Consider the following 14,489-nt stretch of genomic DNA (forward strand, 5'->3'; position numbering starts at 1 on the left):
TATCTTAACAACGTAAACAGGAGTGATCCGACCAGTCAGTATGATATTATTCTTAATATACGTTCAGTATATACAACGTGAAGATACACTAAAGCTCATTTGGTGGAAGCGCACTTTCAAATGGCAACGATATGTCTTAAACTGGACATCGACGGTCTGTTTAGTACCCTAAAGTATAAGTCTTTTGGTTTCTCATTCACGGTTTTAGTGCAAAATATTGCAATGTCATGTTTCCAGAGTACCCCCGCTACCGAGAATGGATTGCACCAGATGTGCAGGAGGCAGCAACAGTAGAGATGCACATTGCTGCTATCAAAATAGAGCAGCCTGGCTCCGGCTACAGTACAGGCAAACCAGTGTAGATTAGTTGCCAGCCGAAACGGGCATACTCTCTGTGTAACTGAATTGAACGGGGGGTGGGGTGGGGGGGATTTGGCTTTATTGTAAACCAAAATTGATAGTCTGTGGGGATTGAAAAACAAAAGGGATTAGCTCGCTGGGTTACTGAAGAAGGGGAAGACGGGGATTGTGTGTGCAGGAGGACGCTATTTCCAGGTGCGAAAGGTAAGCGCAATTGTAATATTAATGATTTTGCATATAGGTATTTTAATCATATGGTGCAGGGACGTGCGCTTTGCTTGTTAAATTATCCATGATTTCCACAGATTAGCATTATAATCCCAATTTCACTGAATTTGACAGCCGCGTTTATCATTGATTTGAACCGGCGTAAACAACACGCGCGGTGGCGTTTAATTACCTGCTTTTGCAGAAACAAGGTTATTCATTTCAATGTATTGAAACGTGGCACACGCGTGTGTATTTCTTGTGGGGGAAGAATTAAAGACTACAAAAAAGGGTGTATTTGGTTTGCATTAAAGCATGAGGGTCCCATGCCCGTCAAGGATGAACATGCAAATATGAAATGGATGCACACAGTGACAGACTACAGGGGCAGAGTAGATGTACCCCGTTGTACCAAAAACATAATAAAAAATCCCTTATATGTTTAGGCATGTTTTCTTTACAGCTGCGCAGCTGATACACGTGTGCTGAATGGATGTTGCCTGGCCTTGGCTGTTCGATGCGATGTGTATGTGTTCTTAAAAATAAGGTGAATAGTTGAATACAATAAATCAAACAAAATGACGCACATCATTAAAAGAGGGTTGGGATAGACACCTGCATGGGTCATTTTCCTTCATCCGCAGCAGCATAAGAAGCTTATTTGAAACATTTACTTTGGGAAGCATTTTTCATTTATTAAAATTATATTGGGAACGTCCTTGAGTGTATTGTATTTCCTCCTCATGCATTGCCAATATTGAATTACAGAATAGCAAATGAAAAGTTACCTTTTTGACTTCGTACCTCATGAACATTGCGGTTTGTATTTATTTCCTACTGTTTTTAGGTGTTTTGTGTTTTAAAAATTGTAATTGATAAGATTTTCAACTTTTCTACCATTCTACTCCCTGCCATGTTTTCTCTGAACTATTAAGTTCCTGTATATTTTCTGGTTGTGTATCAACTTGCATGGGGGAAAGAAGGAGCATTTTCTTTCAAGGAAACTATTATTTCTTTTCCACTTATTTGGAACTTAAATACCAATTGCCTTGTTTGTGTTTGAAGGAATCATCTTGCATTGGCAAGTTTTTCTTTTCCTAAAGCTACTTCTTGGTCTCCTCTATTCATCTGGGGATATATGGTTGTTAGTGCAACACTGTATCCTGTAATGTCTTTTATGTAATCTGTTTTGATGTTGCTTTTTATGGCAGCAGGTTACACCTTGCACATGGGCAATATATCCCTGTGCGCTAACCTGGGTGTTGCAAACAACAGAAATGTCATTTTCATGTTGCTTAGTCGAGCTAGTCATTGAAAATCCTAATTGTTTCTGTGTGTGATGCACATGCCTAGCAACTGGAGCTCAGTGTGGGCAGCTCAGTGTATATTTCACACTTGTATGCACAGTGTACCATAGTTACAGTCTAATCAATATCTTCTGAGTCTCCCATTGCCTCAGTTCTGAGTTCTGGAGCTATATAGGTGACAGCAGTGATCTGTGCCTCTCTTCTCTCAGATCAGGAGTAGAGGATTTCAGCTCCCAAGGTGATTCAGCTGTGTTATCTGTTTCACATTGTACGAGCTGTAGGCCCTTTTGCAAACCGCCCTCATAAAGTGTGCAGAATAACTGCTTTATAAGTCTATGCAGTTTCACTGCAAATATGGTAAATATCCATCACTGAAATATGGAATCCTGCAACATTTATAACCTATACTGGCCTAAACAACAGCAGTCTCGTTTTCTCAAGCCTGTCTCAGACACATTCAATGTAGTATAAGCCGTCCTTGTCCTATTGCTCTCATTTGTCCTTGACTGATGATATTCCACGTTGGGCAGCAGGATCACTTTACACAACACTGCCAATACACTTCCGAGACACAGCCTCCCTCTAAACATGGTTATCTTTATTGGCTGATCCAGCAAGTTCAATTGAAGTTGTACATTATTGTGTTTATTGAAGAAACAAGACATATTACAAACTATATAATGTGCCTCTAGTGTTTATTTGTCTGTTTCTGGCATATGGTTTATGCATATCCCAGGTGTGTATAATGTAGGCATTCTTAAGCAGTCCTCACTGACTTAAACTCAACGCTTAAGCTTTGAAATGCAGAATACTGTATCCTTCACCTACATAGCTGAATTACCATGTGGAAGAGCCACTCAGTGCTGCAGAGTGATGGTAAACTCCTGCCTACAGCAATCTCTGTGTATGTTCTCTCTCCTATTTCACACTGCCAGAGAACCCTGTGTGGGCACAGAAGTGATTTCTAGAAGCCAGTGTTGCTGGTTCATTAAAGCTCTATCTGCAAGTCCTGCCGCCCTGAATACTTTAGTGCTCAGTTATCTTCCCCCATATTCTTGGTTATGAAACATTCCTGTACTTGTGCTCACCTCGAGCATGCACTGCAGATGTAGGCTAGTTTGCTACTTAATTTAAATTTTTCCACTGAGCTATAATTCAATGCAGTTGCATTTCTAATTAGTAATCATTAGGTTTAATCAGATTCAGGAGGCAATAAAGTGAACAACCAACACTAAGACGAATAAGAAAATGTGTTTTATTTATTTGGAGGGAGGGTAATCATTAGGCCTAGGCCTTAATCCATGGGCCCCCACAGATTATTTAGATTTTTTTATCCTATAACAGTTGCTGATATTCTAAAGGAGTTTTTTTTTCTCTCCTCTGTGTCTAATATTGTTCTTGTTTCTTTTCACTATGTGAAGCGATCATTAGCATTTTGTTGTGAAGGGCGCTATACTATATGCAAATAGAACTGAATATTATGAGGCCCTGCATTTTGCAAGACTGAAATAATTTTAAAAGTTTAAAAATCCAAGTCATACAAAGTGCAGGTCCTTAGTTATTATATATTTTGAAAGTAGAGGAAAAAAAACTCAGATACTATTTTAAAATTAGGATTGGCACAACTGAAAAGGAATTGCCTTACTGAACCCATAACAATGCTGAAGTTGTGTTTGACATCAGTTACAGAGTTGTCAGGATGACCTGGTGTATAAATGATGGAATCCCAATTATGTATTTTTGAAAGCTGTATTTTCCAGTATCTATGAAAGAAACAGGAAGTTCTTCCCCCGTCTACAGCTTCCTTAGAGGAATGTTTCCTAGCTTGTGTTATTCACTTATGGGTTCAGTGTAATGTCAAAAATTCCATCATCCCATCTGTATGAAGGAACCTAGTTATTACCCAGCCTGTATAACTTATCAAGATGTAATGTCAGAAGGTGACATGTACCTTGATGCCATGTACATTTATTTTTGTTTTGATTGCAGCATTGCTCAGGTTAATAATTGACTCACAGATTTGAAGATGGTGTGTGTGGACCATTAACTGAAGTAGAATTAGCAAAGAAAGTTTGAGCATGAGAAAGAACTACCCACTTTAGAGGTTGCAGATTTTCCATTTGGATAAGGGTGTCTGCCAATAAATAAATAATAATAATTTGCACCAAATTCTGTTTTAAATTACAACTCCAAATGCAGTGTGCTTCGATCTAAGGGATGGTTGACCATGCAGTTGACCATTCAGCATGGAGCTGGAGCACACAGGTCTATGAAATCCTTTTAATTTGCACATTGAGTTTGCAAAAAGTCATTCAATTGGGCTAGATCGATACACACCAAAGGCTAATTTAAATATAGCCTCCTTGAAAACATTTTTTTTCCCCCCAGCAATCTACATGCTGTAGTTGGGACAGATATGAGTTGTTTAAGTCACGTTCGGTATGGAAGTCAGTTAAGCTTAAAAGCTTTAATAACTCTTCCAGTAAATGTTTTTTATAATTTAAATGTTTAAATGCATAAATCTAAAATGTTACCAAGACACATCCTGGGTCTAGGTACACTGTCCTGAGGAGAATGTCTCCAGCACATTGATACTGGTCTCAATTTCACCATTTCCCACTTGAGCAGGTTATAGACTTGATGTCTTCTATGTAATGGATTATGGGAAAGATTCCATTATGCATTGACAGGCTTATGCAACAATTATCTATTTTATTAGAGATACATGAATGGTTCAAGGGATTGAAACATATACACCAGGTGTAGACATTTCAGAAGAGCCCTCAGTCCTTAAGTCTACCAGATTGGCAGTGTATTACTGAGTGTTTATTTTTCAGGTGGGCATATTTGATGAGAGGCTTGAAAATTTGTGAAAGGGAAGAGTTTTAATAAGGAATGCAGTTCACTCACAGAATCATTGGTCAGAAAAAGAACTTGTGTGATTTGCTTTGCATTTAACAAATACAGATGTATTTTCCCACATCAAATATGGAAGCTTTTTCACAGTCCAAAAATGTAATTCCCAGTTAAATTAATGTGAACATATACATTAATACTGTAGTTATGTTTTTCATTAGAAAAGAGATGCATATCTCATATTCATATGAGCCTTTTATGACACTACATGCCAGATATTGCTTTGTAACAGAAAACGGTTTCCTGTGGCCACTCAATAAACATGTCCATGTATAGGCTATACCAGAAGTATCAGTAACACATTCCAAATGTTACTGGTAATTTCATAAACTCATTGCACACCCTTTTTTTTTGTAAATTTTTTTGTAATCATCTTAACTGGTGTTATAGTGGTGTGTGATATGAAGTGGATAACTTTCCTATGGAAAACATAAGCTTCCCCTTTTAATAATTATTGGGCCTGAATGCCATATTATGTTTATATCATAATTTCTTGCTTCAGCTGAAAATTATTTCTGAGCTCTTGTCTGCATATTACCCCAATCACTCAGATTGTATCCCACAAACTAAAAGGCTACAGTGCTTCTGCTTTTATGGCTACAAAATGTTGACATACTGATCACAAGTACCATCATTTGAAAGGCCTTACAGGTAATAAGTATGGTGACTTTTAAAAACCAAAGATACCAACCTCTTAGAGCCGGAGTTGGGGAGTAGACATGTCCTAATATATAATTCACAAGAAGGGATTGAAGGAAAATCTCTTGTCTGATCTCACTGTCTGAACCTGTCCTTACCCCTCTCAGTGTAGTGTATCTCTGCTGGCATCTTGGTCATTATGGGGTTCAGTTACACTGCATGTGCAGATCTTGCAATATACATTTTATAGCCCAATATTTAACAGGCATTTTCATCCAAAGATACCTAGTTTTATTTGTGTAATAATATGCACTGAAACTCAATCTCGTTTCATTTATTTAGCCTAATTTAACAGTAAGGAATTATGATACAAATGATAATTTTTCACCATAAGAAAGAAAGAAAATACAATTTAGACACTAATTGCCTTTGAGCTGAACTAATTATTCACTTTACAGAACTCTTGAACCCATTTTCTAGGTCCAATTTAGCTGATAACCTTAATAGACCCATAAAACCTTGCTGGAACAGGGTAGCAAAACTTTTCATTTTAGCAAGTGTGAAAAGGGACAAAGTAAACCAATGGTCAGAGCTTTGGTAGTGTATACACAAATGCTCAAAACTCTTGATGGTTGCTAATTTATGATAAAATATGCGCTGCACCGTTCACCCAATTTGGATGTAACCTCAAATTAAAGATGAAAGTCTACACTTAAAGCACATCTTGATTGTTTCCTTTAAAATCCATTGTGGTGGCGTACAGAGCCAAAATTATGACAATTGTGTCACTGTCCAAATGTTTATGGACCTAACTGTGTATATATATATATATATATATATATATATATACACTCACCTAAAGGATTATTAGGAACACCATACTAATACTGTGTTTGACCCCCTTTCGCCTTCAGAACTGCCTTAATTCTACGTGGCATTGATTCAACAAGGTGCTGAAAGCATTCTTTAGAAATGTTGGCCCATATATAGATAGGATAGCATCTTGCAGTTGATGGAGATTTGTGGGATGCACATCCAGGGCACGAAGCTCCTGTTCCACCACATCCCAAAGATGCTCTATTGGGTTGAGATCTGGTGACTGTGGGGGCCAGTTTAGTACAGTGAACTCATTATCATGTTCAAGAAACCAATTTGAAATGATTCGACGTTTGTGACATGGTGCATTATCCTGCTGGAAGTAGCCATCAGAGGATGGGTACATGGTGGTTATAAAGGGATGGACATGGTCAGAAACAATGCTCAGGTAGGCCGTGGCATTTAAACGATGCCCAATTGGCACTAAGGGGCCTAAAGTGTGCCAAGAAAACATCCCCCACACCATTACACCACCACCATCAGCCTGCACAGTGGTAACAAGGCATGTTGGATCCATGTTCTCATTCTGTTTACACCAAATTCTGACTCTACCATCTGAATGTCTCAACAGAAATCGAGACTCATCAGACCAGGCAACATTTTTCCAGTCTTCAACTGTCCAATTTTGGTGAGCTTGTGCAAATTGTAGCCTCTTTTTCCTATTTGTAGTGGAGATGAGTGGTACCCGGTGGGGTCTTCTGCTGTTGTAGCCCATCCGCCTCAAGGTTGTACGTGTTGTGGCTTCACAAATGCTTTGCTGCATACCTCGGTTGTAACGAGTGGTTATTTCAGTCAAAGTTGCTCTTCTATCAGCTTGAATCAGTCGGCCCATTCTCCTCTGACCTCTAGCATCAACAAGGCATTTTCGCCCACAGGACTGCCGCATACTGGATGTTTTTCCCTTTTCACACCATTCTTTGTAAACCCTAGAAATGGTTGTGCGTGAAAATCCCAGTAACTGAGCAGATTGTGAAATACTCAGACCGGCCCGTCTGGCACCAACAACCATGCCACGCTCAAAATTGATTAAATCACCTTTCTTTCCCATTCAGACATTCAGTTTGGAGTTCAGGAGATTGTCTTGACCAGGACCACACCCCTAAATGCATTGAAGCAACTGCAATGTGATTGGTTGGTTAGATAATTGCATTAATGAGAAATTGAACAGGTGTTCCTAATAATCCTTTAGGTGAGTGTATATATATATATATATATATATATATATATATATATATATATATTATGTTACATATGTTACATATATATTACATATGTATATACATATTGCTCTAATTTTATTTTGATTGTCTGGCAGATTTTGTGTACCTAGTTATTGGGTCTGCAACCTTGATGGGATTAATTAATCATTAGATTTGATCCTTGTCTTATTTCTAGTCTGAAATATTTGCTAAAAGGCTGTCTCCCATTCAGCTTGAAATGCACCAAATTGCTTGCCTCAGACTAATTGAATTATCTGATGTCTTGTTTTAAATAAACAACAACAGTAACCTCTCTGTCCTTAATGTGCCAGTGTCCTGGATGCTCTGGTTTCTCCGTTTTGCTCTGTCCTAAAACACTCCCTCTAGAAGATTATGATGTCAAATCTCTGCATTAAGAAAATATTTTAAGTTTGGATTTAATTATTTAGTATTCTAGACCTTTCTCTGCAAATGCCTGCAGTGTATCTTTCGAAGGACAACTTTCTCTTTTTTGTCCCTTTCAGACCCGAAATCTCGATTTAGGCCAATGTGTTGATAAACGCATTCTTACAACTAAACAAGACCGTGTTTTTCAGCAATAGACAATGGCCCTCATTTTAAGATTACATGCCAACATTATGAGGAATTGCTCAGCTAATTAACTTTTCACCTGTACCATACAAGGGTATTGTATTGATCTCTATAAAGTTAAAACTAGGTGGCTTTTTTTGCAGCTGTTTGTATTGTGGGGTCCTTGGCTCAAAAGTCAATGTGGGTGTTAATGTTGGCCACTTTGTACTGTTATAAAGTGGAGGTGGTGAGTTGGTGGTTGTCTTATCCTCTGAGTCATGTTTGCAGTGACAATGGTCTCCACTCATTACTCTAGTAATTGAATCAGAAATTTGTACTTGCAGTATGAAATAAAGCAATAAAATACTGTGTACATTATGTAGCTTAAAGAGAAAGGTATTGTGGTAAAAAAAGAACATTCTACCTCACCATCTGTGGATAATACTTGATGGTAAGTTTATTTATGTTATTCTATAAGAATAGCAAGATAAGATGCAATTAATTGAAAATGACATCTGGACAGTGATGACACTGGACTTAAGTTCCACAGTAATGAAAAGTAAAATTGCATACATGGTACCTAACCATTTTTGTGAAATGTTAGCAATGTATATAATAGTGTAGGTTTTGGAAGCCTGCCATATAAAACCATAGTGTATTTTTGTCAGTGTTGAAGAACAAAAGCCTGTCAAAGGCCAGAAATATGTGTAGTGCTTAATGTGGGACAGAAAGGAAAAAATGATGCGACGAGAGATCATGTAAGAGGTTGAATTTCAGCAGAGAGTTCCCGACAGAAATTGTAATGATATTCAAGATGCATTCATGCTTTGTGAAAACTAATTTGAGACATGAAAATGGGATTGTAAATATGCTATAAAGTAAAGTGAAAATGAAGCAGTATAAATGTGATATCAGGCAGAGTAATTGGTGCATTACAATGAAAACAAAAAAGCAGGGGGGGGGAAGGTGGGAGTTATGTCTTTGGAGATTGAAAAATTGGATTGGATGTGGTGGCAATTTTTAAATTTTCATTGGTTGCTAAGGTTTTACACTCTTAGTAATCGTACCTGGTATAACAGGAAAGGTAGACGCCTGTTTGTGCGTCAGAGGGATTAAATATCTTAAATGGAAGAGCTTAACTTTCTCACTTTGTATTTAAAATTCTCCTAGCCTAAATGCAAGAATATTGGTCATATCAGGCCCTGGGTGTCTTCCAGGGGTATTGAAGGTAAGGGATTAGTTTATTATTATTTAACTAATTGCTTAACATTAAGTGAAAGAGTATGCAAGAGACTTGCTCAGCCTTAGAGACTGGCCTGCAACGCTATCTTATCTTTATTAGTATTGTCAGTATTAATGGTTTCCAAAGGGCCCTGCGAGGCAACCATGTAATGTTGTGTTGATTCATTGGCTAACGGTACCCAGTTTTTGTTTTGTTTTGTTTTTTCTACTGCAGTTTACTGAGGCCTGGAAAGAGTTTTTGTCAGTTGCTTCATGATTCAGGTCTCTGTATGGCTGCAGGCCCTTTGTGTTGTGGGAATTGTGAATTGGGGAGCTTGTGCTTGCCAATGTGGAAACGTTGCTGTTATAGCTACCTGGGCGTATTCGTTCTTTCAGGGTGAAGTCCAGTGAGTGTTCCTGAGTTGGTTTGATTTGCATTCTGACACGATCTTATGAAGTGGTCACCATCACCATCATAATGGGTTTGCTTCCCCCACCATGTAATGTCCTCAATGAAAATGTTAAATTTTAAATGAGGGAATTTGCTCCAGCTGACTGCTGAACTCTTACAAGCAAGACATGCAGCCTGGGGTTTAGGGATCAACCATATACGGCAGACCACTTGCTTTCTACATTCACGGGTAAGAAAGGAATTAAGCTTTAGCCCCCTGAAATTGGATCAGACGGTCTAAGCTCCAACCCACTGCATGAGTACTACAAGAATCCCCTGCAAAGATGGAACTACTCTGTTACAGCTGTAGAGAAATTCATCAAAATAAAGAAAAAAAAGCTGGGACACTTTCTCCCTCGTTCGTAGGCAGGTACAGATTCCCCCAAGTTGAGGCCACCCCTCTCCTTTTGACGTGCAAGTGCTAAAGTTATGCCCATGCAGATTTGCTGTGTGGAAAGGGAGTGCGACACACCAGGTTGCTTAAACCCAATCGGTGGAAATGAGAGTGTTTGTGGGTAGTTGCTGTGGTTTTCCATGTTAATGAGGCAAACACTCATGCTGCGCACATCTCTCCCAGCCAGCTGACACAACCCCTGTGAGCCTGGGGAGAGTGATTAGAGAGCAGAGCGCACACGCAATGTGATCACAGACGGCTAGCACCAACCCTACAGGACAGAAAACTCAAATAGTGTACAACCGGTGGCACCAAATCAGCAGGACTTCCCTTACAGCAGTGCTCCCCAAACCGTAGTCCAGTTGAGTTTTATGGGTCACCCCAAGCCACCAACTTTGATCATCAATGATCAAAGTAAGTCATTTGTTTGCCTGTTGCACAGAACACTTTTTAAACTACGTTTCCCCTCCCTTCATTTTAGTGCTTTGGAATTTAAGTTGGAATGCTAGTCAAAGGGAAAGATGGTGTTTTTGATAAATTTCTACAATATGGAAGGTGTTTTTTGTAGATGACTCCTGGTGCTTCACAGCAGTTCAGGTATGTATTCTAAATGATCTGTAAAATGGCTGATTTTGGCAAAAAATCATCTGTCTTTATAAGTTTTAAGTTGATGATTTGAGTGACCTATAAAACCTGCCCGACGGGCTGTGTTCAGCAGGACATGGGCTGGATACCCTTAAAGATCTGGAATTTAAACTGAACATAATTGTTTCTTCAGTGTCTTGGCAACAACACACTTATAGCCGGGTATTGGTGAATTTAACAAAAAGAGAAATCGAATTAGAAAAACAAAAACAAAACGCTTAAGAAAATCGTTTAAGCCCTCCGCAAGTCTCATTTACCTTTGGTTGCATGAAAAGCCAGAAAGACTAGGATGAGGACAGAGCCCTACAGAGGGGCAGCATGGTGATCTGTGCTGTTGACTGGGCTGATGTGTTCTTATCGGCGAATACAGCCTCATAACATGGCTCTCTGGCTCTGTGCTCCTTGGGGAGTGAGTAGACTTGCCAAGGTGATGTATTCGCAGACGGGAACCAGGGGGACCAATGAGATGAGCGTTGCCGTGGCGACCAGAGTGGCGGACTCTGGGCGTTGGCCTGCCTGGCTGAGCTGAGATAAGTGTGTTCTGTTGGGGTGGGGGAGTGGTATGGACAGGAGAGGAGCAGAGAGGGAGAGGGGGAAGGGAGGGGGGGCTGGCTGCTTCAACTTAGGATATCCTTGTTCGCTGCAGAAGGTCACACCGCCATGGAAACCTATGTGTATTGTTAAGTAAACCCACATTTTTCTTGTTGTCTGGTTTCCTTTTTTTTTCTTTTTTTTTTTCCACTAGCTAATTTCATTTCACTGCCTTCCATTTCATTGGATTCATTGTTTTGCTCCTGGCATTGCTTTTTCTTTAAACAGGAATGATTGCTTCTCCAGTTCTGAGAGTGAGGTCTTTGAGGTGAAGTATGTCATTTATTTTTGTTGAGGGAGTTAGCTGTCTGCTTGTTTCTACTTTCAGCCTGTTTTCATATGATTATTATTTTATTTGCATTCTGCTGTTAAAGCCTTCCCAGCAAATATTGAGTTGATTTGCTAAGGGGAAATCTTGATAGTAAGAGGCAAACCCTTAGTGGAATTCATTCTGCAAAGTGTGACAGTTATGCTATGGTGTGTGTGTGTGTGCGTGTGCACCCACCAAATTTTGGTCCCTATAAAGCTATCTGCTGAAGTTAATTTAAGTTAATACGACAGCAATGGGCAATTGCTACTGAGCCAGGCTTAAAGAAGTCTAGAAACAAAATCGAAAAATATTTAAGATATACCTCCGTTTCCCTGCTTGCTGGCACATCCCGCATTGCTTTAGCATAATGTTTTAATGTGAATACTAATGCATTCATGTGAGTCTTGAGAAGTACGTGTTGAACACTGCAACTATTAAGAGAGACGTCACTGTTTGTCTGGCCTACACTGCACTCTCTCTGCTGTTAGGAGAGGAGAGAGTAGAAGTGACATCAGAGGATGAGCCAGGCTGATGTCTCGGTATGAACAGGCCACATTCTTGAACACTTTCCACTATTTAAGAGCCATTTCAAGAGTTGGAATGTGGAAACAAACTGTGCAACTGAGATGTAGGATTGGAATTTCATATTTTATTAAACCCCTTTAATAAGGCTTTGTCCCAAACTCTGTCTAAATAAGCTATTGTATTTATTTTAATTTCAATTGACACTAGGGCTGCAACAAACTATTTTGATAATCGATGAATCTGTTGATTACTACTTCGATCAATCGATTAATTGGATAAAAATAATCCAGCATTAAATGTAAGTTTTTCATTAAAAATAACTAAAGGTTTGAGTTTTTCCTCATCTTGCATAATGCTCTCATTAAAACAACTTGAAATGGCAGTTATAAAATCAATCGAAAACATATGTGGAAATGTGTGTTTTTACATTGTTCTCAAAACACAAAGCTGTTTTACTCTTCAGTTTGAAAGGTGCTAAACTGTTTTGATAGATAAGGGAAAATGAGCAAAACACATGACATTCAGTGTTTACAGGCTTTTCTACATCAAATAGCTTAAATGGCAGTTCAATACTGGACTATGTAGGTAGAATATTTTATTTTTTCCGAAAGGCTGTAAGCAGCACCCCTACATGTGATAGTTTAAAGAAATTTCTTAAAAATCACCTTTTTTTTTAAATGATCTTTTTAAGGATCTCTGTTAGTTGCAAGTTTTAAAATCCTCTTAGCCTTGTTGTGTTGCTTGCTCCCCTTTATTAGATATCCTGCTTGTTTTCTTGTTTGCTTTGTCTGTATGTACTGTACTGCTTTATCACCTGTCTTTTTACTGTGTCTGCTTTGACTCTTGCTTGAATGTAGCGCGTGGGTATAATAAGAGTGTGTTATAAATAAAATGTATAATAATAATAATAAATAAACAAGTGTAGCTTGGAAGACGCAGCCCAGCTAACACAAAATGTTGCCACAATTTATGTAATTTATGTTATCACAACGTTGTGTGTTAGCTGGGACACCAGTTCAAGAAATGGGAAAGGCTGTGTACTTAGTGTGGTTTTAACTGTTCCAATGTGCCAACTTTTCGGATGACAGACTGTAAATGACGTGTCGGATCCAGTGCAATAGCCTTTGCCATGCTGAGCATCTTCATCCTGTGTCATCATGACTCCAGTGTGTTTTCTCTTCAGGTGCTCATGTATCGTTGTTGTGAGTTCAGCTTTGCACATTTTACAGCATATGGTCTTCTTTGCAGTGTGCAATGTAAAGTGCTCCCATACTTTAGATGACTTACACGGTTCGCCATCTTTATTTTTTAATTTTTTATATTTTTTTGAAGCTGCACTCCAGGTATACCAAACTAATCGACGATGAAATTCGTTGCCAACGATTTTTAATAATCAACGTAAATTGATTTTATCGATTAGTTGTTGCAGCCCTAAATGACACCTTATCTATTTTTCAAAATGTGCATTTTGACCACACGGTTGGACACTGAGAGTGGAAAGTGGACGCCACAAAGAGGGGGAGATAAGGGCTCATGTCCACCCTTGAGTTAGATAATCAAGCGCTAATAATTGTTTCATGTGTCTCTTAACAATTAACCTGTTTTTAGTACTTTCAAAGAGTGTGCTAAGAGGCTATATCTTGTAGTTGCTGCTCTATTAAAAATCAGTGCCAGAATGGAATTGTATGGCAATTGGATACACATGTTAGGTTTTATCTTTGATTTCAAATGCTGTACAGAAATATTTTGGGATCAAAATGGGAGTTGCTTGACTTGACTTGACTGCATAGGTAGAACTGGGATTGGGATTTCAGTGTCTTTTTAAAGATGCATTAAAGTGAGTGATGTTAAATATTAATGCGGTACAGTATTCGGAAACTAGTACTCACTGGATTCATTCAGTGTCAGTGTGGATAAATATGGCTGTAGAAGTAAGCTCTGCCCATCAGTGATTCAATGAAGGTTTCTGATATTGTGTGTGTATGATATTTGTAATGTAAAAGCTGTTCTTTGAAAGAGGTGCTTTTTGCTGGAGAAATCTTTTTTTTGTTCGTTTTACATTTAAACTATATATGTATTTGTTATTACAAAAACTATATAAGATTTATCCAGACAAAAATGTGAATATCCGGATGCAGCAGTGTAGAATGCATTTGATTTGGTGTTTTCCCACCCCTCTGCCATTAATGGCTGCTGATTGTTCCTTTCATAGAAGGCTGTAAGAATTCTGTGCTCTTCCTTCCACAAAGCAGTTCATCCCACAGGGGTTCCATGGGAT

At 38.7% G+C, this 14,489-nt stretch overlaps 1 protein-coding gene across 10 annotated transcripts in view; it reads left to right on the top strand.

Moving 5' to 3' along the window:
* The first annotated feature begins 304 nt into the window (after positions 1 to 304).
* Positions 305 to 14,489, top strand: part of dmtn (dematin actin binding protein) — a 50,602-nt gene continuing 36,417 nt past the window's right edge. For 2 of the 10 annotated variants that reach the window (XM_066714496.1, XM_066714494.1), the window contains exon 1: positions 11,473 to 11,644. The gene's annotated coding sequence lies outside the window, so the exon portion shown is untranslated. The other 8 variants (XM_066714495.1, XM_066714497.1, XM_066714499.1 and 5 more) reach the window with 8 other exon arrangements.

The sequence above is a fragment of the Amia ocellicauda genome, chromosome 9 (genome assembly GCF_036373705.1).
Source record: "Amia ocellicauda isolate fAmiCal2 chromosome 9, fAmiCal2.hap1, whole genome shotgun sequence".
Lineage (NCBI taxonomy): Eukaryota > Metazoa > Chordata > Actinopteri > Amiiformes > Amiidae > Amia > Amia ocellicauda.